This window comes from Eubalaena glacialis, chromosome 4 (assembly GCF_028564815.1).
Source record: "Eubalaena glacialis isolate mEubGla1 chromosome 4, mEubGla1.1.hap2.+ XY, whole genome shotgun sequence".
NCBI classification, from domain to species: domain Eukaryota; kingdom Metazoa; phylum Chordata; class Mammalia; order Artiodactyla; family Balaenidae; genus Eubalaena; species Eubalaena glacialis.
In genome coordinates this window covers 20,207,199-20,227,275 of record NC_083719.1, presented here as the reverse complement: position 1 = coordinate 20,227,275, position 20,077 = coordinate 20,207,199, and positions in this window count along the sequence as shown.

Sequence of the window (20,077 nt, the reverse complement as noted above, 5' to 3'; positions counted from 1 at the left end):
GTAATTAGAAAACAAGCAGCAAGATGGTAGAAACAAATCCTAAATTATCAGTAACTACAATAAATGCAAAGATTTAAAGTAATTGATTAAAAGTAGAGAAACTATCATTTGATTTAAAAATAATTCAATATATTATTTCCACAGACATTTAAAAATACAAGACATGGAAATCTTAACATAAAATTATAGAAAAAGTGGGTCAAATAAAGAAAAGAAAAAAACATGTAAGTGATGTTTTAATGTAATCAATGTCCAAATATAACATACATGCAGAAGAATATACAAATCAAAAGTATACAGCTTGATACATTTCTATAAAAAGAAGAAACAGACCCACAAATCTCCCTCATGAGAACTTCCAGCCACCCTCTTTCCCCAAGGATATATTATTTGAGCTTCCAATGATATGAATTCACTTTGCCTGTTTTTGAACTGTTTATAAATGGAATCACATAGTATGCACCATTTTGTGTCTGGTTATATTGCTCCAATATATGTTTTCAAAATTTACCCAATTTTTTTCATGTAATTGAGGCTTGTGCATTCTCATGGCTCTCTCATGTTTCACTGAATTAGTTATCTATTGCCATAAAGTAAATTACCCCCAAATATCAAAGCTTAAAGAAGCAAACATTTACTATATTACAGTTTCTGTGTGTCAGGAATCCAGACAGAATTTAGCTGAGTAATCCTGGTTCAGGGTCTGCCCTGAACCAGGAGGTAAGAGCCAGGGTGACAGTCAACTCAAAGCTTTAAAGAAGGAAAATCTGCTTCCAAGCTAACTCACATGGTCCACTCTGCCTGTTGCGTAGAGGTATAGGTTTGGTGCCTTGTGAGCCCCTTCTTTGGGTAACGCATACCATGGCAGCTGGCTTCCCTCAATGTGAGTGGGGAAGTGAGAGAGAACACATAGAAGCCTTAGTTTTTTTGTTACTTAATCTCAAAAGAGAAATCCTATCACTTTTCATTTATTCTATTGGTTAGAAGTGAGTCATTAGTTCCAGTCCACACTCAAAGGGAAGTGATTACGCAGAATGTAAATACCAGGAGTCAGGAGTCATTGGCGGCCATCTTAGAGGCTGCCTACGGCATCCACTATACAAGTATATCACTGTTGGCTTATCCATCTTAAAGTAGAGGCATAATTGAGTTCTTTAGTTTTTAGCTATTATGAAACAAACTTCTAGGAACAATCTTGTATGTTGTTTTGGGGAAATATGTACGTGTTTTTCTTGAGTTTATACTTAAAAGTGGAATTGCTGATTTACAGGGTATGTACATATCCAGCTTCCTTAAAAACTTCCAGTCATCCAAAGTAGTTTCAAAAATTCAAATTCCAAAGAGCAATGTATAAAAAAGTTAATAGTTGTAATATACCTTAATATCACTACTATATCCTTTATCTTAGTGCCTGTGTGTCATTAAAAAAATATGTAAAGACCCCAAAGATATTCTCCTATGTTATTTTCTATGATGTTTATTATTTAAATTTCATGTAGGCTCTAGATTACATTTGAAATGTATTTTTGTGTATATTGTGAGTTAGAAGTCAAGATGTAAATATATATAGCATTACGTATATATACATATATATGTATATTCATATGTATATACCTATATAAACACACATATATATGTATATATCTTTTTTTTTTCCATTTGGATAGTCAGTTGGTCCAGTGACATTCAGGAAACGACCATTCTCTCCACATTGCATGACAGTGCCACACGTACACAGACGGGACTATTCCTGGACTCCATTGTGTTCCATTTGTCTATTTTCCTGTCATTGTTCCAACAGCATATTGTTTTAGCTCTTGTAACTTTTTAATAATTATAATGTCTAGAAATAGCTGTATTTTTTTCAGGATTGTTCTGTTTATTCCTGTTGTTTTGCATTTCCAAAAATATTAAAAATAACTTGTCACTTTTACCTCAAATACCTCAAATTCTTCAATTAATTTTCCTGATTACCTCAGTGTCTCCGATGTTGCCTTTCTTTTACTGTCACTCCCTCTGCTGTAGTTTTTCGTTTTAGTGACTTTTAGTCTATTTCTCAATCATACTGACCACAGGTGATTCTTTACATTTTCTCACTCTAATGGCACGTTTTGCTGTTGATCATGGTTGCTATCTTGATCATTTTCAACATATATATATATACATATATATATATATACACACACATATATATGTATATATGTTTGTCAACTATTTATTAGATTTATAGAGGAGCTAGTCATGAGTAGTTATTTCCTGTCAGCATTTAGAAAGGAGACAGCCTGGCAGTTTTAGCTACGAGTTGGCATCGCTATGAACTGGTCTGGCACTCACAGCTAGGCTTTGGTATTCTCCTGTTGAACATAAGGAATTTCACAGAACATCAACCTGAGCATTATTACCTACTCACGTCTGAATACAGACTGAACCTGACCATTACTAGTTCATGTCCCTAGAATAGATTATTTTATATGAAACTAGGAAAATGCAAATATTAAATGGCAAATAAAATGCAGTATCTTTATAAAGCTGCCTTTATGGGCATTATCTAATGTATGCATGCTCATATTAATATATTTTATTTTCTCAACACAGTTTTCATGGGATTTATGTGCATTATACTATTTATGAAGTTTAAGGTGATTCACCATAATAAAGGCATTTGCATTTCAACAGGATCCTTCAGTAGATTTTGTGCCGAGAAGCTTACATTGCCATGTAATTCATTTGCTTTTTAGCAGTCTCTGGACAGGATACTTAATGACCTGGCCTTATTACTCGGTGGTACTTAACTCTCTCAGACACTACACACTTAAAGAATGAAAAGCCAACTGTCTATATGATAGAAAGTATCTCTGCATTTCTCACTCTCTGCTGAATCATCATATAAATTTATTTTATACTCTTTTATCATACAATGAACAGAAAACTCAGTCCTCACCACTCTCAAGTTAGCGTGACAATTGCCTCATAACTCTGTTGCATAGACAAAAATCTTAAAGATTGTTTTTTTAAAAATTCAAATTTACTCCAATTGCTTATTTACTTTTATATCATCTACAAACTTGGCAAGTTGAAACTCCATGTTCCAAGGCCATGAGTAACAGCTTTATTTTTTCATCTTATTTGACCTCTCTATGATTTTGATATGATGGGCAATTCTACCCCTTAGCATGACCCCTTTTCTGTTGGTTTCTGTGACTCAACTTTTGTCTTCCTCTTTACCTTGGGGGTGTTGCCCTCAATACTCTGTCAGATAATCTCCTTCTACTGTCTTACTCATGACAGCTTTTGAAGTTTGCAAACTCTGTGATGATCTCCCTTCTCTTCCCTCTTCATACCCTCCTCTAATTGATATTCACTATTTCATGGTTTTAAAATCATCCGTCTTTGATGACCTCTACACAGTTCGATTGCATGTCTCTCCTGGGAAATTCAAGATCAGATGTTCAGGTTCCTCATTAACTGCTCAACTTAACTACAGTATGAGGTTTTCTTATCTAACACACCAACAGTAAATACTTAAGTTTCTCCTGAAACAGACTCTTCCCTAGTGTTCTACATTCACGTAGAAGTCTCAACTTCCATATTCATCTCTGTCTTTATTCATATCTATTAAACCATCAAGTCCTGATGATCTTGCATCTAAAATATATCATAAATTTGGCTTCCTTTCTCCATCTTCTTGGCTAAAATAGCAACAAAGTCATTAATGTATGTTGTACCTGGACTGTTGCGACAGCTTCCTAATAACTCATCCTACTTTCCCATTAATCCTCTCACAAACCATGGTGGATATTGGTGCTTGTATTTCAGAATCCATTTCTCTTTTACTTATTTCTAGACAAAATCTGGAATTTCAAATTGTGCAACTTTAGAGCTATAAATGCCAATCCCATTTAAAGGTGGAGGTCTACTTGGCTTAATAAAATTCAGACTATCACACTCCCATAGGGCAGGGTTTGTTTAAAGGTTCAGCGAATGAGAACAATTCTGCAAATCAGAACCAGTGAGATTTCATCCTGGGAATATGGTTAAGATGTAGAGAAAGTAGAATTTTGTGATTTTTGTTTTCCGCGGAGTGCTCTTCTATTCCTATTTTTATAGCACTTATTATTGTACCACCTAAAAATCAGAGTAATTGTCTACAAAATAAAGGAGAGATCACAGTACTTGGATGCCTAGGATTCTTTAGTGCCTTCCCAGTAGACTGAGAATAAAATATGAACACTTTACTTTGGCTAAAAAGGATCATATGGGTTAGATTCAGAACAAGTCAGTAGAGAAGCCAGGTTAATGAATGTGTTTGGCTACAGAAAGAGTGACTTGTAAGCAATGAATATTCTTAAATGTATTAACATTAAAAATGTGATTATACAACCGCATAGCACAGGGAGATCAGCTCTGTGCTTTGTGATCACCTAGAGGTGTGGGATAGGGAGGGCGGGAGGGAGGGAGATGCAAGAGGGAAGAGATATGGGAACATATGTATATGTATAACTGATTCACTTTGTTATAAAGCAGAAACTAACACACCATTGTAAAGCAATTATACTCCAATAAAGATGTTTAAAAAAAAAGTTAAATAAAAAAAAATGTGATTATAAGAAACACTGTATAAGGACAATGAGTAAGAAAACCAATAGAGTTAGGAAGGAAACACAAAACGATATTTTTATGGAGAAGAATAAGGAGGTGGAAGAGGAGAAAGAGATGGAGAAGGTGGCAGCAGCAACTGTATCTTAAGAAAGAAATGGTGGTTGGTGTAAAAATCCTTTGTGGCTTCTAGAACAAGATGACTAAACAATTTATCTTTTGTGTCAGTCAGCTCAGTCAGGCTGTCATAACAAGATACCATAGACTGGATGGCTTAAGCAACAAAGATTTATTTTTTCACTATTCTGGAGGCTAGAACACCATGATCATAGTGCCAGCATGGACAGGTTCTGGTGAGAACTTTCTTCCTGGCTTTTAGATAGCTGCCTGTCTCTGTGTGCTCACATGACCTGTCCTCTGTGTACACACAGAGAGAAAGAGAAAGTGAAAGAGAAGGAGAAAGAGAGAGAGAGAGAGAGAGAGAGCGCACTCTAATGTCTCTTTTTATAAGGGCACTCATCTCATCATGAATTCCCTATCCTCATGACTTCATCTAAACCTAAATGGAATTACCTCCTAAAAACCCCATCTCTAAATATCATCACATGGTTGGGGGGGGTGGGGCTTCAACATATGGATTTTAGGGGCACACAAGCATTCAGTCCATAGCATCTTTCTTTCCTGACAAAATTCCATGGCAAGATAGAATAAGGAACAAACAAACAAATAATTCCATTGCAGCATGGTCTACTAGGAAGGATGCCTTAATATACTAGGGGCATTGAAATATTTCTGGGAGTTATAAAGTGGCTGGCATTTAATTGATGGGGAAACATAATAGAGCTGAGGGAATCAGAACTCAGTGTAGATAAATGAGTGAAAATCTGACAAGTGCTTTTTTTTTTTTTTTTTTTTTAAGAAACACAGAAAAATATTGCCAAGATCAGAAATAGAAAGAGCTGTGGTTCAGGGTCAACTAGTAGGGAAACTGTTGAAATGATTAGCAGTAGGAATATAGAATAATGACCCATCCCTAGCTGGCAGTTGAATGGCTGCAGCATTTTTCTCTAAAATAATGTCCAATAGGAAGAAAGAAAAGCTTTATCAATAAAATTTATGGGAACATTTTAGTGTAGGAAGACTCTACTCTGGGCATTTGGTTATGGAAAATAAAAAAGAACAATGCCACGTATAATATTATGTGATACTGAGACAGAGATCTTCTAATGCTGGAAGGTAACCATTCTACAAACACAGAGAACAGACAGCTTGACTGTGAATCCCCAAACACTCATGGTGACCAGGACTCTTGTAATCATCTGTGTTCACTCTGGAGGAACTGTGATTTTACATGAGTGAAGGAACCAATCCGAGCAATGAATATTGAGTCACCTTGAACATATTTTCTAAATATAAACAAGTAGTCTAAAGTCATCAAAAATTTAAGAAAAATTACTATGTTAGATAGGCAACAACCTAGAACAAAATCCTCAAAACAAACACACACACAAGTAGGGGTAATACAAATGTAAATCAATTGAAGGATTAATGATATGGCTGAAGATTAGTTTGGTAACATGCAAAAGCAACTTAAGGAATTCCTCCACACACCCAAAATCTTAAATGTACACTGCTTACATTCCATTTTCAACCTAGCTTCCTCCTAGCTCATAATTTAGTCTCTGATATTCAACCACAGTTCTGCCCTGTGTTGGTAAACAAATCTTTAATTTTGGTTTAGATATATTCTTTCTATTTTTACTTATAATTATTTCTGAGTGACTTGCTTATCTAAATCCAACTCATTAAAACTTAACACTAAAACATATGCATTTGAATGTACTCTACAACAGTTAGAAATGCTTTCTAGAGAAAGATTCAGAGCTAGTCAACCTGTCATCTGGAAATAGGTGGTCTCAGGATTGGCAGGTTATCAATATCAGCAACAGTTTAACAACTTCCACTTGCTCTCTTGTCTTCAGTGTCTTGGCACTTTACCCTTTTGTTCATTGCTCGCGTTTGTTCACAAGATAGCTGCGACAGCCTCAGAACTACTGTTACATTCATGACAGGAGGACAGAAACACAGTGGCAAATGTGAACACTTCTCTCATGCATGTCCCTTTTATAAGGGGGGGACTTCTCTGTAAGCTTCCAGAAGAATTTCCCTAGTTTTTCATGGACAATGCTTGATACTGCAAAAGGAGCTAAGAACTTCTTGAAATCAAAGTGTCTTCACCCAGTACTTAACAACATGTTATTTAGTATCCTATTAATAATAAGGGGATGGGAGAATGTCTGTTGGTTTGATAAGCATGGTCAAAAGAGCATGACACAGGTCTCCTGGAAAGGAGAAATAAAACAACAACAAGAAAGGCATAAATAATATTTTTCAAAAATCTTGGCTGTGAAGTGGAGGAACGCAGTATTGTCACAATTGAAGGGGAGATGGCGTTAAGGGAGTGTGTGTATGAAGGTAACTGTTTTCATGTATACACACATATACACATATGCACTTTTTTCATTATATATTTTAGTAATATCACTTCACATAATCATTTTCAGTCTAGTATGTACAATGCATAATTTAGCATCCCAGGCAGAAATAACCTTTATTTAAGCAGCATTCTTTAAGTTCTTAATTTTATTTGATCTGAGAAACATAGTATTGGTTGTGAGCAAGATTCATCCACTTTAGATAGCCAGAGGCATCCTTAAAAACTAGAAGTATTATTTAACACAGAGAACATGTAATAGTATTTATATAAATATTTTTTACTAAATTAACACATATTAAAATTTTATTTTTAATTTTCTCCAATATGCCATTGTGGAAATAATTGATTATAGATAAAATAAATGTCTATAGTGACATATTCTTGTTTCATTTTCTATCTTCCAGATTCCCTTGTATCCAAATCTGTGTGTTCAACTCTGGTCTGTGATGGGGTGCCCCTTTTCTGTTTTCAACCCTTGCTTTTATAATTTTAGGTTTGTGGTCAGAATTTGACTCTTATTCCTTAAATCTTCTTAAGGCTTCTACAATATAGAAAGTATTAGTTTAAAAATCTGTAACTACTCTTCGACAATGAGATCTGGGAGGGCAATTGATATGTCATATTTATCTGGGTTTTCCCAATACACATCTTTGTATTTGGCATTGAAGTTACTTCTATTTCAACATATTTTTAAAAAATGGATGTATAGTTCACTTTTTTCCATGTTTTAGCCAACCATCCTATATCACAGTCACTTTCAGCTCCTCTTTAGTAGATATTTATCTTTAAATGAAAATTTTAAAACTTTATTAATCCTAAAAATAGTGATTTTCTACAAATAATGCAAATTCACATATTTGCAAGTCACACTTTATGTTTAACATAGCTCTTGGCTCACATGTTCAGAAGTGACACACTTATTAGACATAATGATATTATTTATTCTTACTTTGGCTCAGAGATATCAGATACTAAGTAGCATGGATGGGTTATCTTTCCAAAATGTGTGAGGGCCTTTCCACCTCTCACCAGCTAGTAAAATTATTATTAATAATAATATAATAATATATAAGATTCATCTGTAAATCATATCTTTCCACAAACCAAGAATAAATTCACACTAGTTTTCTAAAAAGTTAATTTTTAAGGGTTTTAGAATATGAAAAATATAAAGACTTATGTCAATGGAAAAAATATTGTTAACCATACATTTGTTTCAGAATTCATATATATATATACCTTATGCATATAAATGAGAAAAAATAAAATGAGTCTTTCCATTTTAAGATCTTAAACTATTTTCTTTAACTCAATCACAAACATGGATAAAGCCTAATTGATTTGGTTTCTTTATATTTTTACCTAACACATTTGATTTTTATCCCAATCATTTGAGATTGTTATAACACACAACAAAAATTGCTCAGTTGATAGCTAAAGAATAGGTTTGAAGCAAAAATATATGCATAAATATAACTGAAAATGGAAGGAATCAGTATTCAAAAACAGGATCTGTCAAACAATTCTCTGTAACGATTCCAATCAAGTGCAGTTCCTTAAATATTCCACTCAAAGTATACTTTGTTATTATAAAACACTCAACACTCGCATAAAATAAGAAATAGAATTCCAAGTACAGTTCAGACATTTTTTATTCATGATAATCCCACCATTTCTTCATGCTATTTCAAATGCTATTACCATAATCCCTTAAATATTTTTTGCCTTTAGCTTCTTATAATATCTTGGTATACCAAGTGAAGAACATTTCAAACAAAAGGATGTTTTCCACTTTATGATTAGATGAGAAATTGAGTTTCAAATAGATTCTCCTGATGTATTCATATATTTTTTCTAGTTTTAAATTATACAATGTATTAAACTTTCTTCTCTTTTAAATGTGAATTTTGAATGACAATATTTTTATCATATCTCAACATGAATTCTCTTCTAAACTAGCTGACATTATTATTACTTTATTTCAAACTTTGATTTCCCACTCTTTTATGTGTTAAATGGCCTTTATATGCTTTGATCCTTTTTTGCCTATAATATGAAGAACTTAGTCTTTTAATTTATCATCTTTCACCCAAATCCTCCACTTCATTATTATTCTATTTCCTCTAATCTCTTTATCTCTAAATAAGCTCTGTTTTTCCCCTCTTATGTTTTTAAAATGACATAAAAGCACACATTTTTGTGGTAATGCCTAGAGAAAGATTTTAGTTAATATAAATTCTTTGGGTGAAATTCCTACTGTCATTAAAAATAGTTAGCAGTCTTGAATAACTAGCCAGTCATTTCAATTTAAACCAGATCCAAGAAAAGCACAATTTATTCTTTTCTTTATTTACTGAGAGATTATTTTCCACTGATTTAACTTGATTTGTACATAAAAATTGATGAGTTTTTGCTTGCTGTATAATGTATATAAAACATACACACACAGAGAATGAGATAGATAAATGGATATGTATATATTATATATACTCAACTAGATACCACTAATATGTATTATATATAAAATGGTATCATCTGCAATAGGCTTAGGCATTTAACTATTAAAATAGTTCAACAGAATTCAACTTTCTCCTTAAAAGTTAATATCAATATTGCCAGAGTCTCTATATTTTAATATATTTATAAAATAGATAACATAATTTATACAGATTAGTTTTTATATTTGTGGCAATTTTTACTTATTTATAAATTATGAAGAATGATAATCATATTGGAGTAATCAGCTACCCTACGGGTGAAATTATTAAATATATGAGAAGTAATAAAAAAGAAATGTCAAACTTTATTACTAAAACCAAGAATTATTTCTTTGAAAATACCAACAATGCAATGAACATTTGACAAGTATAGTGAAGGCTCAAATAAGGAACACACAAATAAACTCATTAGAAATTAAAATAATAACTGCATACACTGGGTAGGTTTATGTACACACAAACACAGAGTTCATCTGAAATACAATATAAGCTTGATAATTTGAATGAAATATAATTTGATAAAATTAACTCAAGAAGTGACTAAAAATTTGAATTGTCCATAATGTCATTATAAGAATTAAAATATATTGAGATCTATGTCTCTTTTAAAATTTACTGAGTTTCATCTGTTATCATATACATTGTTTTAAAGTACAGTGAAAGATAAGATAATCCCCAAACACTTAAAAACTTAATATGACTAAAAAAATTAAAAAGCGAAGGAAAGTAAAACACGTTACTGAAATCTTTCATCTCCCTTATTAATAAAGGTGGAGAAATCTACACAAAGTGCCTGAAAAATCATACCCAACTAAGTACTTGGTTTGTTAAGGCTATTCATTATTTCAACTCCATATATTATTCTCAGTTGATGACAAAAAGTTGATTAAATTTCAAAATCTATTCCTGAATAAGACTTAGAAACCTAAAAATAGAAGATGAATTTCATAGATTTGCATTCCTAGGAACAGAATAAATCTACAGAAATATTATAGAGATAAAGCCTTCCATTAATGTCAAAAAGATGAACAAGGCCTCACTGTGCACTATGCCTATTGTTGAACAGTTTGCTGACAGTTGTAAACTGTGTTGTAAGTGAAAAATAAATAAAAGCATAATGCTGAAGAGAGCAACACTTAGCAGGATTTTTCTGAGTATATCAGTACACAACTTGAACATACAAGACAATAGATTGCAAAATATTACACCTAATGTTAGAGTATAGTACATTATATTAATACATGTCCAATATAAAATGTAACTCTTCTATCTAACAGCATAGCATTATCTAAATCGAAGATTCCAGGTGAAAGGAAGCAAATCATGTTCCCTCCCAAGAAGGTTGCTAGAAGAAGAGATGTATATGCTTCATATATCAAAATCTTATAATCAGTGAAGCACTTTTTTTAAAATGAAAGATTTTTAAAAATGAAACAACTGGTTCTCATTTTTTTTCCAAAAAAGGACAGGAATAATGAAAAATGTATGAAATAAGAAATTACAGAATTGAATGAAGGGCTAGAATCCACTTCCACTATGACCCAACTCCTCTCCTCTAAGCAACTAGTACATATTCTTCATGATGAATTTTGTTACAGGTTCCAAAAATCATATATAGAGAATAGTATAATAGTAAAGTACCTTATCTCCCAGAGAAAGGTAAACTTTCTAGTTTATTGAATTTTCTAGTTTACTGAATAGTTTTTGAATTTTGTATCACAACTTTTTTAGTTAATTAAAATAAAAGAGAGCATTAAAGATAAATTTGGAGTGTCTTTTGCTATCCTCCAGCTTCAAACTGTCCTCTCTATCCTGGATCGGTTGATGGACAGACAGATAGATGGACAGACAGATGGATGGACAGACATCCCTTGCTCTTTAATTTTTTGTTTTCCTAAAAAAAACCAAAAAAACAAAAAAAAGATTAGGAAAGAGGGATTATATTAGGGAGTATTTTCACAATTCAGTTCATATACTTTAAAAAATTATTGCACCAAAATATATTATGGTGGTGAGATACCTAAGAAAGTTTCCCTTTTGAAAGTATTGTCAGCAGTAAAAGATACTAGTTTGGGGAAGCAGAAGATCTGCAAATTACTCCTTTATCAAACAGAAGAAAAGCTCTATGCTAAAATATTCTTACTTTTAAAGTAGGGTTTGTAATCTAAATATTCAAGCTCTAAATATTGTGTTTCATTCTCTAGATTTTCCATGTCAGAAATTCAGTGGAACAAGATATACTTTCTGTCTTAGTGCTGCTTTTACAATAATTTATTATCTTTTTTTTCATAGTTGAACACTAGAATCACTTGGGTGGCTTTTGAAAATAATATAGATATTGAAAAAAACTGCCAGATTTTGTTTTAATTCATCTGGGGGTAGATCTAGGCATTTATGCTATATTAAAAACTCATTAGATAATTCAAGTATACAGACAAGTTTGAGAACTGCCTAGAATTAAAATCAAATTGCCAGGTTTGGTATTTGAAATTAACATTTACTAGATAATAAGATTTTCTATCCATTACCCAAATTCAAGGGAGACCTATTTGTGAACTGGAATTTCAGTGAGATTATTAAAAAGAGCAGATGTGAGTTTAGGTCTCTTCAAAACTCCCAGTTTCTATATAATTATTGAAACATGAAAGAACATCATGTAAGAGAGCTACTCAGTAAAAATGAAAATAATCACTTTGTTAAAACATCATGATGGATGTTTAAAAATCTTTGTCAAGTAGTTCAACATCTGTATTTATCTCAGACTTGGCATCACTTGCTTTTTAGTTGTGATTTTTTTCTGGTTCTAGGTGTAAGGAGTGATTTTTTTATTGTTATTGTTTTGGATATTGTATTAGGATCCTATTTAAATCTTCTATTTCATCAAGCATTTGCCCTACTGAGGTTTAGCATGTAGGTTCTGCCCTAAATTTGTAAACTGTAGTTCCATTGACATCTTAGCTCGCTCAGCCCTTGTAGGGCTGGTCTGGTCTTTGTTCTTCTGACTCCAGGAAAGTTCCCTCTCTACCCTTGCCAGTGCTGCCCATGGTGCTATGTAGGTGGTGAGGAAGCTGGGTGGAGAGTGTTTCCTCTGGACTGTTCACCACATACCTGGTGCCATAAGCTTCCAGTTTATCTTTGCTAGTGCTATTGGGGTAGGGAAATATCTGTCTGGGTAGCCTTCTGTCACTTGAGGAAAATCAGGAAATCCTGCGACTAGTTCAGTTTCTGCTTTTGTGTGGAAGAAAACCATGAAACACCTGACTTTTTGGAGCTTGGATATGGGCAAATCAGTTCTGCGGCTGCCAGAGGTGTTGGGTGATGGATGTCTGTCTGCCTGGCTCACTGGGTGCTGTCATTGCCAGTGGCTGTGAGTCAGCTGATGAATCTCCCTACCAGGGCTCTACTGAGCTCACCCTTTCCTAGTCTTTTGGTCAGGGAGCAGGTTTTTTTCTCTGTGTGTGTTTCCTATGCCTGCTGGGAGTTCTGGGTAAAACTAAAACTCAGGGAACTCACCAAAGTGTTTCTTCAAGACTTAAGGACCCTAGCCAGTCTGTCTTCTTTCCACCTTTCAAAGTACTTTTATGATTGTTAAATTATTCCCAAAGTATTTTGCTGTATTTAGAGGATAGAAAAAGAGACGAGTGAATCTATGCCATCTTTCTGGAACCAGAAGTATAGAAATTAGAAACTATTTTATAACTGGACTTGCTGTCAAAATTAGTTCTTTTAATAATTATAATAGCTAGAGAGAAGAAAAAATCTGTACTAATAATAAAATGTATACTCTCTTGCAATTGTCTCTATACTTTGTTGTCAATAAAATAGTAGAAATCCATAGCCTCAACCAATTTTGACCTGAATTTCTCCTTTTCTATTTTCACAATTCTGGATCAAGTATCAAGTGCATATTTCAAAGTTCTCTGGCTTTCCATGGATTATGTTAATTCAACCCCAAAGATACCTTTCTCTTTCTCTTTTCTTCCTAATATGTTCTGGTTCCCTCTTACCAGATTTATTTTTATTTAATAAAATTAATGGCTTCCATTCTATAGTTTATTTCTCACACCTAATGTATTATAACGCCTCATATTATAATGTTAATTACTTAAAACTACAAATATTCTATAATTGATTCAAACTTAAAAGATAAACAATCAACTGTTATCATATAATCAAATCAACTAATTCAAAATTAGTTAATAATCAAAATACTGAGAAAATAATTCCTAAAATAAATAACTCAGGATATCTTTTACTTTTAAATATGACCTGTAATAGTAACTATAATTAGGGTAGCCATAGAACATAAAAGTAAACCCAAGTCCATATCCAGCTAATTGACATGATCCAGTAGAAGTATCCACCGTAAGGGCAAATGTATTTGAATTCATTAGCTAAACTTCTTCGACAAGTTTTCTATTTTGTTAGGATTTAAGAAACTTTGTGAAATATGAAGTAACTAATGATAAATTATTTAACAGAACACAGAGTAAGCAAATGTAAAATGTAGACTTCAATAGTTTTCCAGTCAGCTATTCTTGGACAACTTGTTCAAGCATTTAAATTTTTAAAGTATTTTTTCTACAACCCACATAGTGAGAGAGAATTTTAGAATATATTTTAAGTTATTTTATGGTTATGCAAAAAATCGCTACATAAAAGTAAAGTTTAGTGAATGTGCATGACCAAACAATTTTATTTTTCTTTCAGAGACATATGGTATATAAATAAAAAATGTAACATATGTGTGGTGACTACTGTTTATTGCTACACAGAATGAGGTACAAATCATATTATCCTAAGAATTTTAAAGTATGGCTAAATTTAAACTCATCTATCATGACCTACTAAATAAGAAAGCTCTAATCTGTAATGTATTTCCTTATATCTCTATATATCTCTTATAAATAAATGCCTCAGCTACTTAAGGATTTCTAGGACCCAGTAGTAGTGATGGTCCTCAAAGATCAGATAATATACATTAGTTCTTTAGACATATTGTAGATTAATCTCAATTCTTAAAAAGTGCTTTTCTATACAATAATTATGTAGTTTAAATACAATTAATTTAGGGATTTACATTTTTCATAATATGTTTTAGATAATCCATGCATGCTGTAGGGAAAATTGATAATTATACTTATATTAAAATTAAAGAAATTAAAGTTTTTAAGAGAATTAGAAGGAAATAGCAAACTGTTAACCATATCTCTTTGTGATGAACTAAAATTCATTATTGTGTTATGTTGTCAGAAATTTGATTATTTAAATAGACACCTGATACATTCCTGTCACTGTATAGAATAGAAAAAAATTTTGCTAATAAAAATAAAAGATTGAAGTGCATATTAATTGTACTATACTTGGTATTTTCAGTTACTCTGAAACCGAGCTCTATTTGACATTTCATCAAGTTTTTCATTCTGCAAAAACAATGATACTAGCGCTAAGAATAGGTAACAGATGACAAGTTTTGAATAGAAACTTGAACTTACTAGAAATATCATAGTACTAAAATAAATGTCCTTTGGATAAAAATACATGGTTTAAAAATAAAAAGCAACATTTACCTTATTAAAATGTATATGAGATATTAATTTTCATTTTACAAATGAAAATGATCTTATTTATTATAGTAATTATTATTTTACTTTGTTTCAAAAGTTTCTCTGTGTAATAATAGACTACCAATGATGGATTCATGGGTATCAAACTATCCTCCTGATTGAGAATAAATTTAAAATCATAGAAAATATATGAAGCAACTGTTTTCAAGATTTGGACAACAGCAGCCCTAGTCTGTGATTGTTGGAGTAAGTTACACATAAAAGGTGTACTCCACAGAGGTCCAGATGCTGCATAAAGCGGGGAGACAATCAATCAGCCAGAATGAAATCACCTCACTGAACACTCAAGGAATTCAGTTCATACACAAGAATGGCTCTGCCTTACTTGCACGGCTACTCTATCCATATGGTAAGAGTTACTCTAGACAGGCCTACAAAAGACAAATCCAAGCATCTAATAGATCAAGCTGATCTGCCAGTAAATTAACTGACCCCTAGAGCTAAAGTCAACACTAAATCTATACACTAAGCAATGTAGCATCGACAATTTCCAGTATATGATAAAAAGTACTAGATATGTGAAAACACAGGAACATGTGTTCCATAACCAAAGGGGAAAATTCATAGATGATGAAGATGTTATATAATTATAAAAGGAAAAAGTTTTAAAACAAACATTTAACAAAGAGGATGAATGTGATGAATGGAAGGACTGAGAATCTCAGCATAAAAATGAAAATTCTTAAGAAAAAAGAATAAAATGGAAATTCTGTAACTGAGATAGAGGTTCTCAGGAGAGGTTCAGTGTGCTGTGGGATTTGCCAAAGCACATACAGACACACACGCATACTAACAGCTACCTCTTGAAAGGTTTTTTTTTATTCTGACATTTAAGGCAAGAAAGTGAAGAACATTTTAAAAGAAGGATTTGAGGAGATGGGGATTTCTCTAGTTACAGAACTTGAATTTCAGAAATCACATTGGGTGGTCTTGAGGGTGGAATGTCAGGGAGGGATGAGAATTAGTGTCAGAATAAGAGATGTGCAAAGTCACTTGATGCTAAAGTCCTGTGAGATGGAGACTACTTCAATGATTAAGAAAAACACATCTGGGCTTCCCTGCTGGCACAGTGGTTAGGAATCTGCCTGCCAATGCAGGAGACATGGGTTCCAGCCCCGGTCCGGGAAGATCCCACATGCCGCGGAGCAACTAAGCCCATGCACCACAACTACTGAGCCTGTGCTCTAGAGCCTGCGAGCCACAACTACTGAGCTCATGTGCCACAACTACACGCCTAGAGCCCACACGCCTAGAGCCTGTGCTCCGCAACATGAGAAGCCACCGCGATAAGAAGCCTGTGCACCGCAATGAAGAGTAGCCCCTGCTCGCCGCAACTAGAGAAAGCCCGCGCACAGCAACGCCCAAAGGCAGCCAAAAATAAATAAATAAATTAATTAATTAATTAATTAAAAAAAAAAAGAGAAACACATCTGTAGGGCGTAATGAGATTTCTCCTGATAGTGTTTTGGAAAAATCTGATAATTGGTCTTATTCTGGAGACAACTTTTGGGCAATGGTAATAGCAAAAGAAGGAGATTTTGGAGGGGGGAGTGCAAGAGAGTCTTGTCAGAAGCACAAATTCCGGGGTGGGGGTTATTTTACATCTTGCAGCGAGTAGTTTTTAAGCTGGGCTCTGAAGAGTCTACTGTAGTCATCTTATTTTCACCAGTGTTTGTTTCAAAAACTAGGAATGTGTTTTATATACTACTTTGAGTCTTACTTTTTTTCTTTAGTTGGTTTCCCAATGGACATTCTCCCAATTCAAATGGCATAGATTAACCTCAATTTTAAATTATATTAATGTACCCTTAGTTCAAAACTTAGGTAATATGAATATTCACTCTTTTAAAATTTTATTTTGTTTTGATTTGACCTCTTGATGCTAGAGACAGCTCTGTATTTGCCACTATACCTAATGCTTTTCCTTTTGAGATGGATTCCTGAGTGTGGGATTGGTGAGAATCCTGGGTCAAGGTTACATTCCTGTTTATGTTAAACAACAACATGCTGTTTTCTAAGAAGTTGAAAGAATTACCATCTGCAAAATAAATAACTGAGAGTACAAACTTTCTTCCAATCCCAGTTGATTATGGATATTACCATAAATACTGTTTTCTTATTCCCCAGTTTGCTGGGTGAGAAATGATGTTTAATAATTAATTTGATGTATTTGAGTCCTAGAAAGGTTCATCCTCTTTTCATTTGTTTATTTGCCACCTAGATTTGCTTTTCTGAGATTTCTCTTTTCAAATAACTGGCATTAACCATATTTCATTGTAAATTTTGTTACCAATTTAAATGAATATTCAATGATTCTAGATAGACAATATGCCATGTGATTGTTTCCTATTAATATAGCAGTAGTATTGTCCATAGGCCAAGTTTTCCAATAGTGTAGTTGTCGGCCAGAGGTGGTTTCCTAGTCACACTGACAATTGAAGTGCTCAAAATGTGGCTATTAGCTATTATATTGGGCAGTTCAGATATAGATCATCATTTTAGAAAGATTATCCGTGTCACTTTTCCAACAGCATTGGCTCACTTTGTTTCTCTGTGTCACAGTTTGGTAACTTGCAATATTTCAAATTTTTTCATTATTATTATATTGCTCTGGTGATCTGTGATCAGTGAAGTTTGATGCAACTATTGCAAAAAAGATTACGACTCTCTGACGACTCAGATGATGTTTAGCATTTTTTAGCGTTATTTTTAAATTAAGATATGTGCATTTTTTAGCCATAATGCTATTGAACACTTAATAGACTACAGTATAATGTAGACTTTTATATGAATTGAGAAACCAAAAAATGTGTGTGGCTCACTTTTTTATGATATTTGCTTTATTGAGATGGTCTAGAACCAAACCTGAAATATCCCCGAGGTATGCCTGTATGCATTATCTTCTATATCTTTTGCTAAGTGTTATATTGTTTTATGTTTTACATTCTGAATTTTAATCTCCTGGAATTGATAAAGTGTGAATTAAAGGTATAATCACATTTTAACTTTTTTCCCAAATGGAGAAAAAAGAAAACACTTATGGTCATATAACCAGGCCCTATATAGTAGTGTATGTTTTTGAGTATTTTATTATTTTCCATTGATCTGTTTGTCTGTTTCTAAGTTATTACTGAAATCTTGTTATTGGGATTGTCTTACAAGATTGTTTTTAAATATCTGTTTTAGAATAGGCCTTGTTATTGTTTTCAAGATATTTAAAAATTACTCTCAGATAATATTCTTTCATATGGACATTAAAATCATTGTATTCAATCCCTCAAATAAATTTTATTGGAATTCCATTTAAATTATATTGCCTTAATATATTTAATTATGGAAAATTGATTTTTTAAAATCATATTATGTCTTCCCTTTTGGAACTTTGTTCCAATCTTGTTTTATACCCCAATTCTGCTCTTCATTGATTTTATTTAATTCTTAATTCTATTTTTTAAATTTATTTTTTCTTCTTTTCTTTTCTATCTTGCTTTTCTTTTCACCTTGATGCAATTTCAACTCACCCCGTTACTGTTTTATAGAGTCACATTCTTTGATAAGAATGCTAAATCTTTTGTAGATCATTTGTATTTTACTCAAGAATATATTACATTGATCTGACTCTTCTAAATATTCATCCTTTTGTCTGGTTCTAAAGTTATTTTTTAAAGGCCACATGAGAATGTATCTTTACGTATTCTGGAATTAGGACAGGACTATTCACACAGTGTTTTCATGCGTGAGGCTAAGTTATTTGAGCAGCTGGATCCTACTGTCTCCCTTTTTTGTTTTTTGTTTTTTGCAATAATCCTCATATTTTTAACTCTGCAATTGGGAGAGTGGGATGATGCTTAGTTCTCAATTTGATTACAGTTCCCAAACTGCAGATGGACTTTACCATAGACTGAGTGGATTAAACAACTTAAATTTGTTTTCTCCCATTTCTGAAGACTGAAAATTCCAAGACCAAGGTCTCTCAGAGTTTCATTTCTGTTGGGGGCTCGCATCCTGGCTTTCGGAGGGCCACATTCTCACCATGTTCTTACATGAGAGAGAGAGACAAAGAGACAGGGAGAGAGAAATTTCCCTCTCTTTCACTCTCTCTTTCTTTTCTTCTTCTTATAAGGCCACGCTTCTGTAAGAGTAGGGCCCCACCTTTATGAACTCATTTAACCTTAATTATCTCTTAAAGAGCCTATCTCTAGCTATAGTGACCTTGGGGGTGAAGGCTTCAACGTGTGAACTTTGGGGGGGTGGGGCGGTGGCACAATCCAGTCTATAGCAGGGTCTCAGGATCAAAAAGTGATGGAGGCCAGAGCTGTATGTCATATGAATCAGGAAGCCCTTTACTATGTATTGCACAGTCACTGAAAACCAGCATTATCTCAGAGAAGGGCTCGGTAGATGAAGGGCAGGTATAAATTGGAGAGACTATTACTTAAAGGACTATTTAAATCATCAGACCCAGTTTTGAATTTGATAGGTATAAAGTCAGTTTCTTTTCCATTACCCACTGGGCAGACGCTTATGATAATAAATTATAAAAAAGGAAAAAGATATTCCCTTTGCTTATTCTGAGTATGTTGTGAATGTATTTACAACCCAGATATATAGTCCCTCATATGCCAAAGATGACGTTAGGGAAAAAAATATAGAAATAAAGAACACTTAAACAAATTGAAAAATATTGAGGTCATAACAAAGATATAAAAAATTAGAAAAGTTTATGTGATTGTGATTGTAAGAGTGACAATCTTGGATAGTTCAGGAGACGTCTGATTTATGCCTCTTCTCCTGACTTAATTATGAATAATGAAAATTTTAATATTAAAATGTTCCAGACTGCTTAGATCCTTATAAAT